At 49.2% G+C, this 20,120-nt stretch overlaps 1 protein-coding gene across 5 annotated transcripts in view; it reads left to right on the plus strand.

Moving 5' to 3' along the window:
- The first annotated feature begins 4,624 nt into the window (after positions 1-4,624).
- Positions 4,625-20,120, plus strand: part of ZBTB44 (zinc finger and BTB domain containing 44) — a 42,475-nt gene continuing 26,979 nt past the window's right edge. For 2 of the 5 annotated variants that reach the window (XM_069876514.1, XM_069876515.1), the window contains exon 1: positions 4,626-4,825. The gene's annotated coding sequence lies outside the window, so the exon portion shown is untranslated. Of the gene's footprint in view, positions 4,826-20,120 lie in introns of all 5 variants that reach the window. The other 3 variants (XM_069876516.1, XM_069876517.1, XM_069876513.1) reach the window with 3 other exon arrangements.

The following is a 20,120-nucleotide window of genomic DNA, read 5'->3' on the forward strand; positions in this document are numbered from 1 at the left end:
CTGCCAGGAGCAGGCAAGCAGGCTCCTAGCAGCATGGGATCTGCTCCAAGAGCCGCTGAAGCGAAGGAAAACGTATCCCACAGGCTGCAAAAAAAGAGGGTAAACCAGCCTCCAGCCCAGAATTGCACGTTCTGGTTGCTTGAACGGGGTTAGCAAGGGAGAGATTCAGGTATTACAGCGAGGGGCCAGACCACACCGATGGACAGCAGACATGGCTGGGTGTCTTCTGGGTGGATGGGAAACCACAATTTCTCTTCAGGCAGACAAAGGAGGCTTTAAGGGGACAGCACAGCCTCTGGTCGTGTCTGACAGGACCCCCTTCCTCGCAGCAGCTGCTGGCAGCGTGCCCTGAAAGCGATGTGGGACCACTCTGCTAAGCATCCCTGGATCCAGCAGCTTGCATCCCATTTAAAAGCCGAAGGTGGAGGCTGCAAGCTACCCTTTGAAAGCTTTCTCCTCATTTTCCCACCAGTGTTTTAGACCCATCAGATTCCAGCTGGTTCAGCCACAGGTCCCTGCAGGTCTCTACAAATGAGTGCAGGCTCATTCTCTATAGATGCACAGATAATATTTACCACTGAATTACTCAAGGGTTTATATCCGTGTTGCTTCATCGATGTCCATGAATCGAGATGTTATAAAATGTGCGTACGAGCAAACGCCCTCACCGGGAGTCAGTATTTTGGCAATTCATCATGACACCTCATCCAACTCCGCAACAAAAGCGAACCACAATAAAGGCTGACCTGGTAGCTTAGGAAACCCAAGCAGGCATAAATCAATGCGGCTCGCTCCCAGATTTACTCCAGCAAATGATGTGGCTCCGGGAATTGCTGGAGAACCTCGTCAGGTACCGAGGGCTAATAAATTGTTATTAATAAAACAGCCTCTTCTGGTGGAGTGGGAAGGAATTCATATCTGAGTCAGGCTGGGGAGGCTCATGTGCTCCTCTGTGAGATGTGCAGAGTGCTCTACATCCCAAACCTATCAGCTTCCTGCACCAAAATGCCCCTCTGTTAATTGGAAACCTAACGAGCCGCGCAGAGACGGCAGCCAGGAGCGGGTGTATCATCGCAGGAGGTTGTAAGGAAGGGGTTGAAGGAGGAAGAGATGAAATAAAGGGCTTTTTTTAAAAACAGGGATGGGTTTGAATTGCTGAAGACATGATTTTCGGGGGAAATCAATGCATGGCATGGGCCAGATCCTGCCTTCTGCGAGGCAACTGGCTTTCCTATCAGAAAAATGATATTGATTTGGAGGCAAATCCAACCTGATTTGTCCCAGCCAAGCATCCCGTGCTCAGCTTTGCTCCAGGAGAAGCCTGGGCATCCCAGTCAGCTCCCAGCAGCCGTACCCCTGGCCTGACGCTGGGGACGTGCTCCATCCTCGGAGTGTTTATGTGCCCTAAAAAAAGAAAGTGGCTTCTTTCCAGGCCACGTGGAGCAGGTTTAAATGCTGTTGGTTTAAATGTTTTACTTGGAAGGTTGTGTTATTTTGCTAAAGAGTAACAAGGACACAGACCACAATGACTTTTGCTGTCATCCAGCTATGAATTTGGGAGTCTGGACCTTATTTCCCTCCCATGCAAAGCTCACGACCAGCTCAGAGCAAGTCTCAAGCAGGGTATGACTGTGGGTTGACTAAAAATCACTCGATCCACAACAGTTTGGTCATAAACACCCCCAGCTCCACACTTTTTGGAGCATGATTTTGAAGGTGAGGGATAGCAGCCCTAGTTGATTTTTTTTTTTTATTAATCCTCTGTGAGTTGGGAGGTGCCATGGGTAGGAGCAGACTTTTCCTTGCCTTGCACCTTGTGTCTTATTAAAGCAGGAGCAACCTGTGCACACAAGAAATGTGCTGAAACCAGTGCTAATTCACTCCTGCTTTGCCCAGGGGTAGATCACAGCAGCAGGCAATCATGCATGTGGGTTGCAATACAGCTCCCGCAAATAAAAAACCAGTATAGGAGGAAGTGAAAGGTGAATTAAGCAGCAGAGAGTCCAACCCTTGAGATTGCTGGGGCTCTGGTTTTCTCCCCAGTTTTGCAAGAAATCACCTAAAAAGGTCCCAGGGTTTTCATGACAGAGCAGGGCGTTCCGCCTAGGGTTTATTTTTTAGCAGTGTGGTGCTATCCAGGGGCCAGTTTTTAATTTTTTTTTGCTGCTGATTAACAATTTTTGGATGGCAGGCTTTCAGTCTCTTTCCTGCTTCAATATACTGAGTGCTCATTGCAAGAAAAAACCCAACAATAAGAAAAACCACCGTAAAAGAAGTCACGGAGCAAATGGCTGCGCTAATCACATCGAATTAAGCTGCGCTTACCCAGAGTCAGAGCAGATTTGGTCCAAATTACAGGGGTGGATTAATTAGAGACTCGTTAACTCTATATTTGATGGGGATGGATGCAGACTGGAGCAGTGCAGTTTGCACAGTCCTGGTTTCGGGGGTGCAGGCACCGGAGCACCAGGGCTTAGGATGTGGGGATGCTCGGTCCTGGCCCTGGGAGAGACGCACCGACGGGGTGGTGGGATTAATGGGATGCAGGATCCCAGCCCCGGGGCTGCACCGGAGCTCTAGGCAGGGGTAGTTGGGATGCACAGGGTGCAGGCACTGGAGCATCGGGGGGCCTAGGATGCATGGGGGGCAAGCACCGGATCACCGTGGGGTTGGAATGCACGGTGTGCTTGGTCCTGAGCCCCGGGAGGTTGGGATACATGGGGTGCAGGCTCTGGCCCCAGGAGTGTGGGATGCACAAGGTGCAGGCACCGGAGCTCCAAGGGGTTAGGATGAATGGGGTGCAGGCACTGGATCACCATGGGGTTAGGATGAACGGGGTGCAGGACCTGGAGCCCCACGGGTTGGGAGGCATGGGGTGCTCGGTCCTGAGCCCCAGGAGGTTGGGATGCATGGGGTGCAGGCACCAGAGCCACAAGGGTTGGGACTAACGGGCTGCAGGCACTGGAGCCCTGGAGGGTTGGGATACACGGGGTGCTCTGTCCTGAGCCCCAGGAGTTTGAGATGCATGAGGCGCAAGTGCTGGAGCCCCAAGGGTTGGGAGGTGTAGGGTGCTCCATTCGCAGCCCCAGGAGGTTGGGATGCATGGGATGCAGGCTCTGTAGCCCCAGGAGTTTGGGATGCATGAGGTGCAGGCACTGGAGCCCCAATGGTTGGGAGGCACGGGGTGCTCCATCCTGAGCTCCAGGAGGTTGGGATGCATGAGGTGCAAGCGCTGGAGCCCCAAGGGTTGGGATGAATGAGGCGCAGGCACCAGATCACTGTGGGACTGGGATGAACACGGTGCAGGCATCGGAGCCCTGGGAGTTTGGGATGCATGAGGTGCAGTCACTGGAGCCCCAAGGGTTGTGATACATGGGTTACTCCACCCTGAGCCCTGGGAGTTTGGGATGCATGAGGTGCAAGCGCTGGCGCCCCAAGGGCTGGGATGCACGGGATGCAGGCACCGGATCACCACGGGGTTGGGATGAACGGGGTGCAGGCACTGGAGCCCTGGAGGGTTAGGTGCTCCGTCCTGAGCCCCGGGAGGTTGAAATGCACGAGGTGCAGGCACCGAAGCCCCGGGGATCGGGATGCATCGCCCTGCCCCGGGAGCGCACGCACGGGAGCACCGTGTGTGGGGTTTGGATGCACGGGATGCAGGCACCACAGCCCAGCGGGGGGGGTCGGGATGAACGCCGTGCGCGGTCCTGGCTCAGCACCGAGGTGCCAGGTGCTCGGCCCTAGCCCCGGGGGTGCAGGCACCGGAGCCCCCGGGGGTTTGGGGCGCACGGAGCATCCCAGCCGGCGGGCACTAGGACCGCGCGCTCCCTCCCACCCACCACGCCGCACTGCGCATGCGCTCCCCTCTCCCGCAGCCCCGGCCGCGGTGCATTGTGGGACACAAACAGAGAGCCCGGCCGCTCGCTCCGCTGGGAATCCCCGCCGGGAAGGGAGGGGGAGGCCCCGCCGCCGCGGTGCATTGTGGGACAACCCCGGCCCGCGGGACACCCCCTCCCCACCCCCGGCCCCGCCCCTCCTGGAGGCCCCTCCCGCGCCGCGATGCATTGTGGGAGACAAACCCCCCCGGCCGGGGAGCCCGCGCGGGCCCCCATCTCCCCCTCTCCCCTGCCGCGGTGCATTATGGGACACAAATAAAGCGCCCTCCGCCCCGCGCTCTCCGTTAGCCCCTCCCCTTTAGCCACGCCCCCTCCCGCCCCTCCGCCGCGGTGCATTGTGGGACACAAACAAAGAGCGCCCTATTGGGCTCCTCCCCTTGGCCACGCCCCCCGGCCTCTCCGCCGCGGTGCATTGTGGGACACACAGCGCCCGGCGGCGAGCGCGCCCTATTGGCCCCGCCCCCTCCCTTTTGGCCACGCCCCCTCCCGCCCTCCCCGCCGCGGTGCATTGTGGGACACAAATAAACCTCCCGAGCCGGCGCGGCGCCTCGCGCGCGCTCGCGCTCCCTCTCGGCTGCGACCCACCCCCCGCCACCCCCTCCCGGCCCCGCCCCCCTTCGCCGCGGTGCATTGTGGGACACAAACAAAGTGCCCGGGCGGGCGGCGCGGCGCGCGGCCCCTCGCTCCGGCCCCTCCCCTCGCGCGCGCCGCCCCGCGCCCCCTCCCCCCCCACCCCCCCCGCCCCCGGGGGGGTCGCGCGCCTGAGGGGGAGGCGGCGGCCGCCTCGCCTTCCTCCTCGCCTTCCTCCTCCTCGTCGTCGTCGCCCTCCGCCGCCTCCCGCCCCGCCGTCATGGCCCCGGCAGGGCCCCGCCGCGGCCACAGATAGGGGGCTTCGGCCTCCCGCCCGCGCCGGGCCGCGCCGAGCGCAGGTAATGGGGGACGGGCCTGGGGGTTGGGGAGGCGCGGGTTCCCCTTGGGGGGGGGGGGGAGGCGCCGCACCTGTATATTCCGCTCTGTGCACGCGGGTTCCGCTGGGGGAGGGGCTGCGGTGAAGGGATGTCCCACCCCCACGTGTATGTGTGTGTGTGTCCCCTCTTCGGGCCTGTGTCTGCCCCTGGGGGCCGTGTTCCACTCCCCGTGCGTGTATGTGTGTCCCGTGCCTGTCTGTGTCCCCTCCCAGAGGACTGTGCCCCCCTCCAAGGGACAGTGTGTGTTGTCCCCCGTGCCTGACTGTGCCACCCTGCCCCCCCGAGGGACCGTGTCCCCCCCAGGGGGCCGTGTTGTCACCCCCCTCCCCCCAAGGGACTCAGTGTGTGTTCCTCTGAGGGACTCTGTGTGTGTATCCCAAGGGGCAATGTTATGCTTCCACCCTCCGAGGGACAGTGTTGTGTTTGGTGTCCCTGCCCCCCCTTCTTCTGAGGGACAGTGTTGTCCCCCCACCTCCTTCTTCTGAGGGACAGTGTTGTCCCCCCACCTCCTTCTTCTGAGGGACAGTGTTGTCCCCCCCTTCTTCTGAGGGACGGTGTTGTCGCCCCCTTCTTCTGAGGGACAGTGTTGTGTCCCCCTCTTTGTTCTGAGGGACAGTGTTGTGTCCCCCTCTTTCTTCTGAGGGACGGTGTTGTCCCCCCCTTCTTCTGAGGGACAGTGTTGTGTCCCCCCCCCTTCTTCTGAGGGACAGTGTTGTGTCCCCCCTCCTTCTGAGGGACAGAGTTATGTGTGTCCCCCCGAGGGACTCTGTGGGTGTCTCCCTGAGGTGTATGTGTGTGTCCCTCTCAAGGGACAATGTTGTGTCCCCTTAAGGGACCATGTTGTGTCCCCCTCCCCCCGAGGACCCACATTTCCCCCTCACGTCCGTCTGTGTCCGCCCTCAAGGGACTGTGTCCACCCTTCTCCAAGGGAACCCTGTGTGTTCCCCCCTCGAGGAACCCTGTTCGCTCCCCCCACGCGTGCGTTCCCCTCCAACGAGGTACGGTGTGTATCCGCCCCCCTAGGGATCATGTCCCGCCCCCCCCGAGGGTCCCTGCTCCCCTCACCCCCAGGCACCATGCACCCGCCCCCGCACGTGTGTGTTCGAGGAGCTATGTCTGTCGTCCTTGTCCCCTGAGGGACCCTCTCCACCCCTTCACGTGTGTGTCCTCTCCCTTCCTCCGAGGGACCATGTGTCCCCCTCACCTCCACAGAGGGACCCTGTACTCTTTCCCCCCACCTGTCTCCATCCCCTCAGAGGGACTTTGTGTCCCCGTCCACCGAGGGACCATGTACCCTTTACACCCTACTCTGTCTCCCCGCGTGCCCCGAGGGATCCTGTCGCTCCCCCCTTGCACGTGTTTTCCCCCCTCCCCCCAAGGGACCGTGTGTCCCCCCTCGTACCTATCCGTGTCCCCACGCAGGGACCCTGTCATCATCATTCCCGCATGTGTCCCCTCCCCATCCCCTCAGGGACCTTGGCCAACCCCTCTGCACGTGTGTCCCCCCTTTCCTCCAGGGGCCGTGTGTCCCCCTCCTCTCCACCGAGGAACTGTGTACCCTTTCCCACTCGCTGTTTCCTCCTCTCCCGAGGGACCCTGTCGTGCCCCCAGTCCCGAGCGCTCCAGTCCATCCCCCTGCATGTGTGTTCCCCTCGAGGGATCCCAACCCCCACTGGGACGTGTCCCTCCAGCATATGTGTCCCCCGAGGGACCGTGACACCCCCCACCTTCCCCGAGGGACTGCGTGTGCCCCGGGCGGGTTCCTGGGGCAGGGAGGGATCCCCCTCTCTTTGCAGTCCCGGGGGGTGGATGCAGCCCCAACTCTGCAGTGTTTCTGCATCCCGAGGTTTTCGGTGGGTGCACTTGACTGCCCAGGCACATGCCAGCATGGAGTTTTGGGGAGGGGGGAGGAGTTGTGTTGTCGCCTGCATCCCAGCGGGATACCTGCTGCCTCCCTTTTCCAGTGCAGGCTGATGGGAGGAGAAGAGGGATTCCCACTAGCTGTTAGGCAGAGCTGCTCTCCCTTTGTTGTTGTTTTTCCCTCCAACACCCCTTTTTGCGTATTCTTTACTGCCCATCTGCTAGGGTCTGCTGTGCCGCCTCTGCTCACACCCATGTCCACGCGCAATGAGGATGTCGTAGTGCTCATCTGCCAAGATCTGTTACGTGTTTCTCTGCTCTCCTTCCATGTATGCGGGGTTGTTTTCCTATATGCAAACATAAACACTGGCAGATGCTTGGCGGGGGGGGCGATACAGTCGCCTTTTTGCTTGTCAAGAGCCTGTTGCCTCCCTTCAGACACACAGGGCAAGGGTGCCGCTGCCTTCCAAAGTCTGCTCCACTCCTCTCACATGTGTGCTGGGGAGCGCCTCCACGCTTGACCACCACAGCTTTTTAAATACATGCACCCCAGGAGGCCCCTTCCTCTTTGTGGAAAGCTGCAGAGTTTTTTTTTCTGCCCAAGTAGACATCCAGATACCTTCCACCAAAGCCTAAAGGATGACTGCTCCAGCCCAGCTCCTTTGTGCGGTGGAGCTTGTGCCCTACATATCTATGCACCCACCAGGGTTATCCCGCTGACTTGCCTACCAAAAGCTGGTGCATCCCACATTGTGCGTGTTTGTACACATCAGGAAAGGCGCAGGTGGCGCTTCACCGGTGGCGCTTCTCCGGCAGCCTTTGGGAGGCAGGCATTTCTCCTCCATACTTCCAGGGAGGTTTCCACTGCATGTCCTTTCGTGTCCTGCATGTTCCCACAGACACCCAGCGGCAGCTGTTCCAGTGCCTGCCCCCAGACTGTAGTGCTTCCTCACGACACGTGCCAGAGAGGTCACCCGTTCTTACCAATTTCTTGTTTCTTCTTGGCTGTGCTTCATGGCTGCCTGTTACATCTTTCATGACTGTGACTTTCAACCCCTTCATGTGCCTTGATGCTGCGGTGTGATACAGTCAGGTTAAGCTTACTGTGTTTTTTTCCTTCAACTTCCAGTTTTTCGACTCTGAGCAGTCTGCTAGAGTAAAATGAAGTAGTCTGCGTGCTTCCTAGGTATCTGCAGGTCCCATGTTGAAAACCACAGGTCTGAAATTAATTCACTTTCTCTTTTACAGTGATATACATAATTTTTGCAGCCCAGGATCTATTCTGATGTTTGCAGAAGTCTCCTGCTTTCATTGTTTTCCTCACGCGAGGTCCTTGCTTTGCCATCCCTCTGTGGGGAATTTGTCAGGTTTCCCAGTTATGTTTGCCCCTGCTTTCTCTCTTTTTGCTTCTGCCTGATGTGAGGCTTGTCCTTTCCCCCTTTTTTAATTTATATTTTATTTATCCTTGGGGTCTTCAGTACACTCAGCTTTTACTGAGGTAGAGATTGCCCAGCTCACCTTCTGAGTTCAGTCCCAGCTCCTAGCTGTGTGTTTTTGTAGACCAAGTGACGTGTTGTTTATCATGTGCTGGGCACGCCTGCAGCCCTGCTCTGCGGACTCTGCAAGGTGACACTGCGTGGGAAAAGCCTCAGTACAGGCAGGTCACTGACTGGCATCCGAGAGTCTTTTAGGATATTCTGAGTGTGATGTGATTTTCTTCTGCTATTGGGGTCTCTCACTTCAGCTTGATGTCTGTGTGTAATGCAGATCCAAGGTGTGATGCACCTGGAGGCCTTGCCTGGGTTTAAGTGCATCTATTTAAGGAGACGGAGCTGAACAAGTGTTAACCTGCTAGCTTAGACACAGCCCTACTGGTATAAATGCCTCCATTGATGTAGAACTGTTTATACCAGAAACCAGTTACAATGCTCTAAGTGTCTCTCCCTAGGGACTACTTCTATTTAAACAGCTGTTTTTAATCCGAAACTTTAATTGGTGTGAACACTCCAAGCAGTCCCTTTCCAGGGGAAGGGATTTTCCAGCCCTACTTCAGTCTCCCCAGGTGGATATTGCACGGATGCTGACTTGTCAGGAGAGAGGATTATGCTTGCTTTCACACACAGAAAGTTTCACGCTGGTTTTGTTTACAGGGTGAGAGAATTCCTGTCCTTGTGATTGTGAGGTTTGGAGTGGGGGAGTGTCCTTATATATTTCTTCTCTAATACGTAAGAGAAGTAGTCAGCAAGTGAAACTGAATCCTTGCCATGTTTGTTGCAACAGGAGGTTAATCATAAACTCTGGCAACTTTTAAAAGGGGTGGTTTCCTTCTGTGGTGTCTGTAGCAAGTGTGCGCTGTTCGGAGGGTCTGGTCAGCTGTTTGCTAAGAGGATCAAAAGCAAATACAGCTTCCCCCGTGTGTGAAGTTGCACAAGCGTCTGAACGTTATTTTTGGTTGTATCCCGTGACTCGCTTGAAGGAGGCTTTTTATTTTTGTCCCTCTTGTGAATGGATGTGTGATGCCTGCGCTGTGAGGTGAACAGTGTGTGACTGGTTGCTGATAAGGAGGAGGTCTTGGGGAATTTGAGCTTGTATTGGTTGCTTCACATCTGGCATTTTCTCTTCCATCTGGTAAATGTCTTTTTCAATGGGCTTTGAGAGCATTTGAGCATATTTCTGTGAGATGATCTGTACTTTCACTCATTTTAGGTATTGTTATCCACTTGCATAAAAGACAAGCAAGTGAAACTGTGACCAAGCAGTGATGCTTCTGCTGGTGCGTGACGAGGAAGGAGATGTCCCTTGACGTAGAAGGGATTGTCTGTTGACATTCTTCTAACTAGCCTGGATATAAGTAGGTTGTCCCCGCTCAGATTATGCAACCGTGCAGACAGCCAGACTTCAGGAATTCCAAATACTTCGATGTGTCAAGTGCTGACTTCTAAATTAAATGCTACGGTTGCTGAGCGCGTTCACAGTCTGTCGCTTGAAATATGACATCAATCTTGGAATTGCATGTGGCTGAAAAGGGGCAGCATCTTAATTGCTTGTTTCTTTGAAAAAGTGCTGTGTGAGATGGCAGGAACAAAACTAGGTGGGAGAGGTGCCTCCACCTGTGATAGTGTGATGTGGAAGTAGGTGGTTAGCATTTCAGCGGTTGAAAGTAGGAAGAAAAGGACTGAAAACTGATTTACTTAAGAAGTTGAAACGTCTCACTCTGTGTGGCTGCTGCTGTTGCCTCGAAAGTTGCAGTTTACAGCATATAGATCTAATTAAATCATTGTGTACTTATTGCTCAGTAAACAGAGGAGTCCATTACTCTTAACTTGCCTTGGAGATCAAATTGAATCTTCTAATGGTTTCACTGGATGAAAACAAATGCCTAGTACTGCTTTGTAAAAGGTGCCTAAATGAAATGGTGGTGATAGGGAACAAACTGCAAACCCGATAAAATGGCATTCTCATGTGTGGATGGGAAGAGAGGAGTTGTAAATGCTCAGCATTTCATTTAATTCTTACATTCTGCTTGATCAAGTTAAGTAAGTGACTTAACCTGTGCGTTATTTGTAGATAGTGTGTTTTTAATGTATTGCCGTTTAGAGCTGGGGAAATAATTATTTGGCATGAAGGGTTTCATTGGAGGATGTGAATGATGGGATAATCAGGACTGCAGAATGTGTTGGAGCTCAGCATGTGGTGTGTGGCAGTGGCCAGAAGTAAGTCATTAGTGGGAAGGTGGGAGAGCTTACATCGACGGCTCAGTCATTATTTCCTGGTGCATCTGCTGAAGATGAAGGGTTTGGATGTGGCCTGGGCTGGAGGGTACGTGCTAGCATTTGTGCTTAATGGTGCCTGTTGGACCTGTCGTGTGTGGCTTTGCCTGCACCCCTTGAACAGTTTGTACCTGTAGCTTCTGCAGTACGTGTGTGATGAATTCTGCAAAACCAATTTCCTGGCTTTTTGGTTGCTTTTGTTTTAAACCCGATGAACGGTAATCTCATTGAATGCCTCCTAGTTCTTATAGTATGAGAAAGGATAAGGAATCTTTCTCCAGTCACCACCTCATTTGCAGATTTATACCCCTGTGTTCTCAGCTCTCTCTTCAAGTTTTTTTTTGTTTTCCAAGCTGTATTGTCCCATCGGACATCTGCTTGTGGAGGCTGTTTGGCATAACATTTTTTTTGTGGTTTTGAGCTCTTCTGTATTGTTTTGAAGTAATTTGACCACAACATTTATGTGCTTGCTTTACCCAAGAAGGCTTGAATAAGGGCAGGTTTTTTGGAGCATTAAGAGCTGCTTTCTAATAAAAGGATACTGTGTAGCTCATCTGTGGTTACTCGCGTGTGTCATGTCTTATATGCAAAAGTACAAATGAACATTATAATTATAGTGGAATTGTAGCTGTTTTAGTGGAAATACAGATTCTCAAAAAGATCCTGGTTTACAAATCTAGCTACAGATGGTAGTTGATTCGGCATTTTGTATTTGGATATTACCAGGAGTGCTTTATGGAAAAGCTGCAATTATGGTGGGTACTTGCCAGCATTCAGTCTCCTGGCAGATTTTGAATGCATGAAGATGTCATGTCCCATGGAGACCCAAGAGCCCCAGAAATCGCTACTGGGTTTAGAAATAACTAGTGATTCAAGGGGCAAGTTGGTTCGCTGTTAAAGACAGGTATTTACGCTGTGTTGGAGCTCCCTGGGTCCGACAGTTTCTGCAGTTTTCTTTCGGCATCTTGGGTTTTTTAAGTGGATGAATCCCCCTGCTAAGAAAGAGCCGTGCTGAGAAGTTTCTGTGAAGTGTTAGTAAAGATGCTAGAGGTTTAAAAAAAACCTGCAAAACTCTCCTTTTCCCCAGCCTGAACCATGGATATCGTTCTGCCAGTCCGGGACTGGCTGTCCAAGGGGAGGAAGTTAGAAAGCCCATGTAGTTGCTGCTCACCTGGTAACATGATATGTGGATAAATAACAACATTTTTAGTTTTCGGGGCCAAGAAGGAACTCCTTTTAGGCATTTCAGTTTATCTGCATAAATGAGTCATTAGGAAAATAAAGTGTACACATAGTGCTAAAAGGGTGATGACACAACCACATTCCTGCCTTGCTTAAACTTGTTCAGGATTCTTTATAGCTGTTTCCGTTTCAAAGGTGGCTGCTTGTTTATGTGTCTGTGACACCTTGATTAGCTGGCCTCGGTCCATGCTGTCTGGATTAGGGATGCCTTTTTGCCTCTTCAGATTGTACACAATGTGGGACTTGGCCTTGATCTCTCCCCTTTGCTCTTTAAGCGGGTTTTTCTGTGGTGTTGCTTGCCAGTGCAGGCTTCCAGTACTTCAGGTGTTAGTGGGGTCAGCGTTCTTCAGGGAGATGCAAGATTTGCATTGAACTTCAGAAGGGAATTGTAGTTAACATGGATTTCATTAAGGTGTAACACTTCCTTGCTAATCTGGAATAAAAGTGAGAGAAGGAAGACTGTCGTTTTTATAATAAACCTGAATACTTCAAACAACAGATCGGTTGACATGTAAGCTTTGTGCCAAGCTAGTGAAAACTAGCACTTAGCTGAATTTGGCTGTCACAAGCATAATGATTGTGATATGTGGTTACAGTCACTTGTTTCTGTGAAATCAGGAGACAGGTATGTCATTTCTAAGTGGCAAAAATGAAAGCCTTGTGCACACTGAGGAGGCACAGCTTGGGGTGGTAGCAGAAGGAGAGATTCCTCAGTGTGGTTGCCACTGGAAGCTCTTGTAGCATAAGGCACCTGGTTAGACCCTAATTTTTCCTTGTAGGAAATGAAGAAGGAACTTTTCCAAGCATGGTTTTCACTGTGCTATCAGTTAAAAAGATCTCTGCAATGGACCCTCTCCTGTCTGAAAACAGAAGCTGCGTGCCCTTTCCTCTCTTCAAAGCCAGGCAGTAGGACAGGGTGTGATTCTGTAAACAGGCATGCACGTGTGTGAGGGAAGCACAGACAGTCCTTTTCTCCTTTTGATTCCTTCATGGATCTAATGCAGTAGTGCTACCAAGAAAATCTTGAACTGCACTAGAATATTTTGGCATACAGATGCAAAGACATTTCTTTCACGTGGTACCACCAAAGAAGAGCTTGGAGCTTTTTGCTTTTGTTAGTGGTTCAGGAGGTTGGCTTGAGTACTCTTTTTTGATGTAGGTCTTCCATAAGTTTGTGTTGATTTGCTTGCAGAGCTTCTGAAAATGAAGACTGAAATGCTATGGGTAGCCATGGTAAAATAAGAAACAATAGCTTTCTGGAGTGAGTGTAAACTAGGAGGTTGCTGCCACGTGACAAAAATACTTCGTGGATTGTTTTTGGCAATTTGCAGCACTTAGAAGAGTTGAGTGTTCTATTTGTTGGGGATTTTTGTCGTTCTTTTGCATTGCTTTTAAAGACTGAAGAGTATAAAACTGAAGCCTCACTTTCTATTACACCGAGGGGGAAATAGTCGTGTAATGGCTTGTCTGGGCTGAGAAAATTGGGGAAAATTTAACCTGAATTTGCACACAGCAAAGGTATAAAGAAGGCATTTAGATCACACAAAAATTATGCATGAACACTGTCGTGGAAAGAGTGGTTAAATTTGAATATGAGCCTCAGGGATGTGGCACGTGTCTCTCCAGTATAATCTGATTGTGTTTTGTGGGACTTACATGCATGAGGATACAAGGAGAACTGTAAATTCACTTGTTGCTTTAGTAAAAAAAAAAAAGGAGATTTTCTTGTATATTGGCAGCAGAAGCATCTCTAGCATGCGCTTTCAGGGCAAACCGTGGTTAAACGAGCAATCTGATAGTTCGTATGCTTTTTCAGAGAACTGCTGGAAAACAGGCACTGCAGGGCGGTGAATCTGTCACGAAATATCTCAATACAGTCTCTCTAGTGAAGTTCACATATTTTTATTATGAGAATAAATGTAATTCAGTATATAATGAGAGCTTTTAGCAGTTACTGCCTGTACTGTTAAATGAGCTTCAGTTCTGAGTACTATCTGAAGATTTACTTTTATGTGTTACATGGAACACTAAAGTGAGATTCCTACAGTGGAAAGTTCAAAGTGCTGAAGGCTGAGAGGTGGCATTTATCTAGTTTGCTTATTCAACCATGTGAAAGCTGTATTGGGCACATAAAGTTTATACTTTGCACTGCAGCTTCAAAAAGGCAACAAGTAAAATCTGGGTCCTTTGAAGTAGTGAATGGCAACATTCTGTTCTGTGAAAAAGCTGACTTCAAATGATCACACCAGAACTTGAAATGTCATGGCTAGGGAGAACTAGATGGGGGCAAGGCTGTGGAAATGTGTGGAGTTTCTTGCATGTTGTTAGGAATAAAGAGTAGCCAGATCGATGTACCTGATTGCGTTCGAATGGTGCAGTTACTGTTTTAAGTTCTTCTCAGATAAATCTTAAAGAGTTCAGTTGTTGCATGAGACATGGAGTTTGTTAGAGCCAGCGGACCTCTTGTAGAGAAGTACAGAGTCATTTAAGAAAATGAAGTCTGTTGTCTTTGTGTGTCTGTAAATGGTTTCAAGAAGAATCTTGTCTTCCAGCTGTTGCATAAGAAGTCAGTGGTGTCAGATCAGCAATTTACATATGGCACACACTACTGCACTGCCCTGATTATTGTAATCTCTTCTGTTAATTAGATCCTGAGATTAAGCACTGTCTTGCTTTTCAGTGCACTTAATGTGTGCCCTATCAGTTCTAGTTAGCACATGTTTCTAGCTGAAATATCTGGGTAAGTCAGATGCTCTGAAAGCATAGTTTACTTAAAGGCAGGTTAAGGGGGAGCCGTACGGAGAAGAGAAGCACACCAAAAAAACCCTCTTGAACCTTTCTGGAGGTTAAATAGATACTGGAAAACATTGGGGGGAAAATGAGGTATTAAAATTGGCTGGTGGTTCTGTGGGCCTTTCAGTTTGCTGTTCAATTTAATTTAATAGTACAGAGATCTGGCTCCAAAGTGTCTTTTAACTAATTAGCTTCCAGATGATAGCTCAAGTCTTTTATTAGCTCCCTAGTACATCTTGTCAAGTTTTTAAGTTCATATTGTTGCATTTCCCATGAGTTCTGTTCTGTTCCTAGGACACCAGTTCTCTGTCCCTTGTTTTTATGCGTTGTGTGGACGATACACCTTAACCTCTTCATCAGCATTTTTTGAGCCAGCGTCTCTAGGGAACCACTCAAGAGATCATTGCTAAAACAAGTCCTCATGGCAGTTCACAGGTAAATTCTTCAACCTGACATTTCATATACAGGAATTGCTTCTTTTCAGCTGGCTCCATAGCTGCAGCTTGTCTATTCATCTCCTTGTTTTCTCGAATAACTCTGTATGTCATGCTAGTCAAACATTTCAGTGATGTTTTCATCATATGTGGCATTTCCTTTTTTCTGGAAACATACGTTATCAAGTCAGTTGGATGTACTTCAGCTTCAGTAAACACAGGTGGTGTCCTGTTTTCTGTTTGTTTTCTTTTTCTTCCTTCTTTTCTTCAGGTTGTTTTCAGTTAGCCACACTTCTGCAGCTTTATACAAACACCTATAATTGTGTATCTTTGAGAGATGAAAACTTTTCTGTATTTTTAAATAATTAGAGCTTCTGTAGGAAACATTTGAGAGATGAAATTAACATGGTGTTAATGTTGCCAAACTCTTATTTTGTGGTACACACCTGCCAGAAGGCCTTTGAACAGTCCTGCCTCTTTTCCTGGGACACTAGCACCTTTTCCTGGAGGATTAAAATACCAGTTTGTGTGTTTGTAATCACAGCAGTGTCTGATGGAAACATGTTTAGATTGACTTCTAATAAGAGGAGTGCTGACATGTTTTACACACCTACAACGTGATCTTTAATCTTGAAGCTTTATCTAGACTAGGAGTTGTTGCTATGCTTTAATCTCCTTGCTGTATTAATCTGGCACACTCAGTGCCTGCATGCGGAGCTCTCAGTTATCTGCCAGTGGTTCCCAAGCCTTTTTGGTTACAAGCTGTTGTCAGCTCTCAGCTTCTCCCTTCAGTCAGAAGGGTCTGCTCTTGGCTAAGGCCCTTTACAGTGCATTACAGACTCGTTTCCGTTGCCCAGAAGTCAATGGCACCATTTAGCAGGTTAAATTTTGTGATGCATGACCTGAGTCGTAACTCTGTAACACTTCCACGGTTAATAATTCCCCGATTTATCTTTGAATTGATTGTCTGCCGCAGAGCTGCCTCATGGCAGCTGTGAGTTTGTCAGCTGCAGAGACAAAAACTCTGGTTTGTCTCTTATGTGCTCGAGATATAAGCGGTATGCGGTTCCTACAACAGTAATTAAAAAGAAGGGTGTACAGTAGGGTTAAATTCCCTTGCTGCTTTGAGATTGACCAGAAGAAAGTCTTGGAGGCAGCTTCCAAATATACTGGATGATAAGGGAGAAGAATAAATCCACAAGTGTCACTTTCACGAGGAAATGACAAGCCAGAGCTGCAGGAGAGTCTGCTGCAAGTATGTGGCTGCTGGTGAAGTTAATGAGTGTGGCCTTGGCAACTGTAATCTGTTACAGTCAGGCAGATGACTTCTTAATTCTGCCAGATGCAGGGGTTGGAAACGCTCCTTTCTGAGTTCCAGGACATGCTTGGGGTTTCAAACAGATACAGTCTGCACAAGACACGCTGGAGGATCCATCAGTCCCACCTGGCAGGTTCCCTGTCTTGCTGTCTTCAATCACTGGGCAGTTTTCAAAGGTTTGTGGAGACACTGTTCTCAACAGTGGTTTGGGTACACACATTTCCATCCTCTCTGCTCTGTGCTGCATTCCAATGTAGACTCCTTGTTAGGCTGTAATACTTCTGCCTGTCAGCCTGCACCCAGGCTCTCTATATCTTTAGCATCTCCTGCCGTGCTCTCAGAACATGACTGCTGAATTTTTACATCAGACTTCTTTGTCTCCATGCAAATGACTAATCAGGAAAACAAAACAAAGCCTAAAGACTCGGTTTATGTAGAAACAGCAACTCCTGAAAAATAGCAATGGTTTAACAAATGGTTTACAGCTTTGTCTTTATGATCTCATGGTACCAGAACAGCAGATCTGTGATATGTTTTATGTCGGTTTGAACATTGTAACTTAAAAGTAGTAGACGTGTTTCCTTCTTTCATTACAGTAAATATTGCTGTTTTAATTTATGCAGCAAGCAGTCTTGTAGCATGAGGACTTTGGTCCTCTCACTGGAATCGGTACACTTTTTATTTGGAGCTTTATAGTTTAGAACCAGTGCAACCGAGACATTTGGAACTAAGCAATTATTTCTGATTTATTCTTGGTCTGTGTTGCTTTTACACTGGGTATTGTGTTGTTTGTGTTTAATATCAGTGGTGTAAAAAAAAAATAAAAAAGATTCTGCAAAACCAAGGAGAGTATAGAAGAGCAAGCTGAGGTACCATCCATCTTTAGGTGAAGAGAATCAAAATCAAGCAGCAGGAATGTGCAGAACTGGGTTTTGAGAGCAGTGCCTCTCCCTGTCCTACCTCGCAGTGGACATTAGGTAACGTGTTCTTACTAGGATCTCTTAACAAGATCTTTGGCTTCATACAGGCCCCTTCAGTTCTGCTCAGATGAGCTCTGAGCCAAGACAGCTGCACTAAGTGGCTGTTTCGTGCCCTGCGTGCCGGGCGGGCGCTGGCAGTTGAGGGATGGGGCTGCTGGAGTTCTGAGATTGCCAGCCAGGAGCACGCTCCGTTAGGTCACAACTGTGGCACCCACTTCAAGGTGATGAATGAGGATGACTAAATGGTTTTGATGAGCAGGTGCTGGGCTCATTGTGACAAAAGCTGAGGAGAGAGATGAGAAATTTTGTAACTGTTTTTAGGAATTTGCAGAGAAACGGGAGCTCTTTCATCAGACTCAGACCTGGTACGTATCAGTTCTCTTAGTGCTGAGTGAGACACGTGTTCCAGCATGTGGAGAGCTCAAGTTCAGGGCATTCAGCTGCAGCACTGGTTTGTGACCAAAGCTTACACCTTAACGCTAATAACACCTATTCTGAAAGCTGGAATAAGTAATTTTTTTTTGCTATCCTTTGTATAGAAATACACTTCAAGAAGTTAATTAGATGCACTTCTTCCATAAAACACAACCGTGATTTAAGGCACAGTTGCCAAAACCAGTCCCTGGGTTTTATATGGTGATAAGTGGCTGGGAGCCATGGCTTATCGAAGAGAGGGAGTATCAGCTCCCTCTGTACTCAACACTCAGCTGAGGTTCCAGTCATGGAAACCAGTCTAAGACAGTCTGTACTCTTCTATGAGGGGAAAGAACTGTGTTGTTACTGCAACAATTGCACCCTGAACTTCCCTTTAAAATGTACATATGCTTTCGAGCTTTTTGCTTTCAGAAGTATTCTGTTGCAGCTGCCCTGCTGTCTCAATTTACTATAAAGCCATTTTATAGAATAAATTGCTGGTTTTGACGTCCCTAAATTTGTCTGAATGCTTTCACCAATTCTGAGAATTAAAATGCACCTACCAGACTTATGTCATGCAAATCCACTTTTCTGTCATCTGAGGTGTTCTTTTCCTATTCATATTAATGTTTTCAGTAGCAGTGATAATGTGAGTCAATGGTGTAACTCTGTTAGGACTTTGCCATGCCCTCACGTGTAGTCTTTCTTCTCATGGCATGTTACAGTTAAAGCTTTTCCTTTCTATTATGGGGTTCAGTTTTTGGGAAACATAAGAGATGTGTTAGGAATATGAAACAGGTATTCCATGGACACTCTGTACCTTCCTAGTTGCTGAGTAATCATTAATATTTTGGAAGAGGAACTGTTGAATGCTTTTTCTTCTTGTCCTTAGCAGATAAACACTATTCCAGGTTTGTCGGAGAACTCTGAGTGAAGGAATAATGTGTGGGTTTGCACCTGCCCCTGTTTCCTGTACCACAGAGGTTTGCCTGAGTTGGTACCAAGCAAATAATGTTATCGTGGACCCTGGCACAGCTCAGGATTTCCAGGGGCACGGGTCTTTTCAGCAATTTTTTGTGGAGGGTTGCAGCCTTGGTGCTTTGACTTTGTAAATCTCAGCTGCTATCGCAGTCACGAGGAGGTTGGCTAGACCCTTACAGATTCATTTAAAATTGAGGGAGCTTATTGCCACAATGCAGTTTTCACAAGTGTTAAGCAGTTATAGAGGTCTCAGTGCACAGAATTAATCTTTCATCTGAAAATTATGTATGCTTTGCACACAGACCTGGATCAGTCAGCATTATTCGTGTGCACTTACTCATTTGAAACAGTAGCTGCTTCCTGACTGTGTTTTGGTCTGCCTCTCTGAAGCTTAACTCTCTGAAATACTGCCTGCCACTCTTCTGTGGTAGCTTCTGCTGGTCTGTTCTGAAAATTCAGGAAGGTCTTCTTTTGGGAGAGCCTTTTTAGCAGCAGTTTTTCAGAGGAAGAGGTGGCTGTGAAGCAGTTTGCCACTGTAGCGGCCCTGGAAAGTAAATTAAGTGGTGAACATAGGAACAAACTTGTGCACGAGTACAGAGAAGCTGCCACTTGCTGTTTGCGAGCCATGCTAATGGTAGATGGAGTCAATGGCCTCAAAAGGCTCTGGCACGTGAACTTGTTAAAAGTGGTGTGCCAAAGCCCCCATTTTTACAGAATAAATGGTCTTATCTTATCAAATGCAGTGCTGGAGTATGTGTGAAAAGCAAAACGCTCTTTTATAGGCCTTCTACTGTGAAAGGGAACATTACTGCTAGTAATATATTGATGTATAATAATATTTGAAGTCTTCAGCTTGCGGTGTGGAATTGCTCTGCCATTAAAGCTACGAAGAGGAGTTCTCTGGAGTTCTCTCGCTGTCAGGGACTCCTTCCTGGGCAGTCGCAGGACTGTACAGCCTGCAGCTTGAGATCCCTGTCTAAGAACAACCTCCCTCATACAAACTCTTTAAGACAGAGAATACCTGAAGGTTTTGCTCCTCTTTGAAGCTATGAGGAAAGGGACACAGGAGCAATTTGTGTCTGGGGATAGTCCAGTGGGAGTAACTTGGAGGATACAAGTCTGGTTCCTGAACTGAGAGACCAAGGACCAGGTCAGCCCCAGCACTGAATGCTCTTGTGTTTTTGTGGGGTACAGTGTCACCTCAGCCTCCATTTACGGCCTGCAGCTCACCATCTATTTTGGGTTTTAACCTAACGGTGTTTACGAAGTAGCTAGGTTAACACTGGCTCCTTTGTGCACTTCCAGTTTGAAGTGTGCTGTCCGAGAGGAAATTGAAGTTCTGAAACACTGCATACTTATCTGGATGGTTCATTTCCCTGGTCCAGTCACCCACTGCAGCTAAAGGTTACAGGTTTGCATTCCACGGATTCCAGTACACGAAAATCGACGTAATTTTGAGCAAAG

The sequence above is a fragment of the Phaenicophaeus curvirostris genome, chromosome 25 (assembly GCF_032191515.1).
Source record: "Phaenicophaeus curvirostris isolate KB17595 chromosome 25, BPBGC_Pcur_1.0, whole genome shotgun sequence".
NCBI classification, from domain to species: Eukaryota; Metazoa; Chordata; class Aves; order Cuculiformes; family Cuculidae; genus Phaenicophaeus; species Phaenicophaeus curvirostris.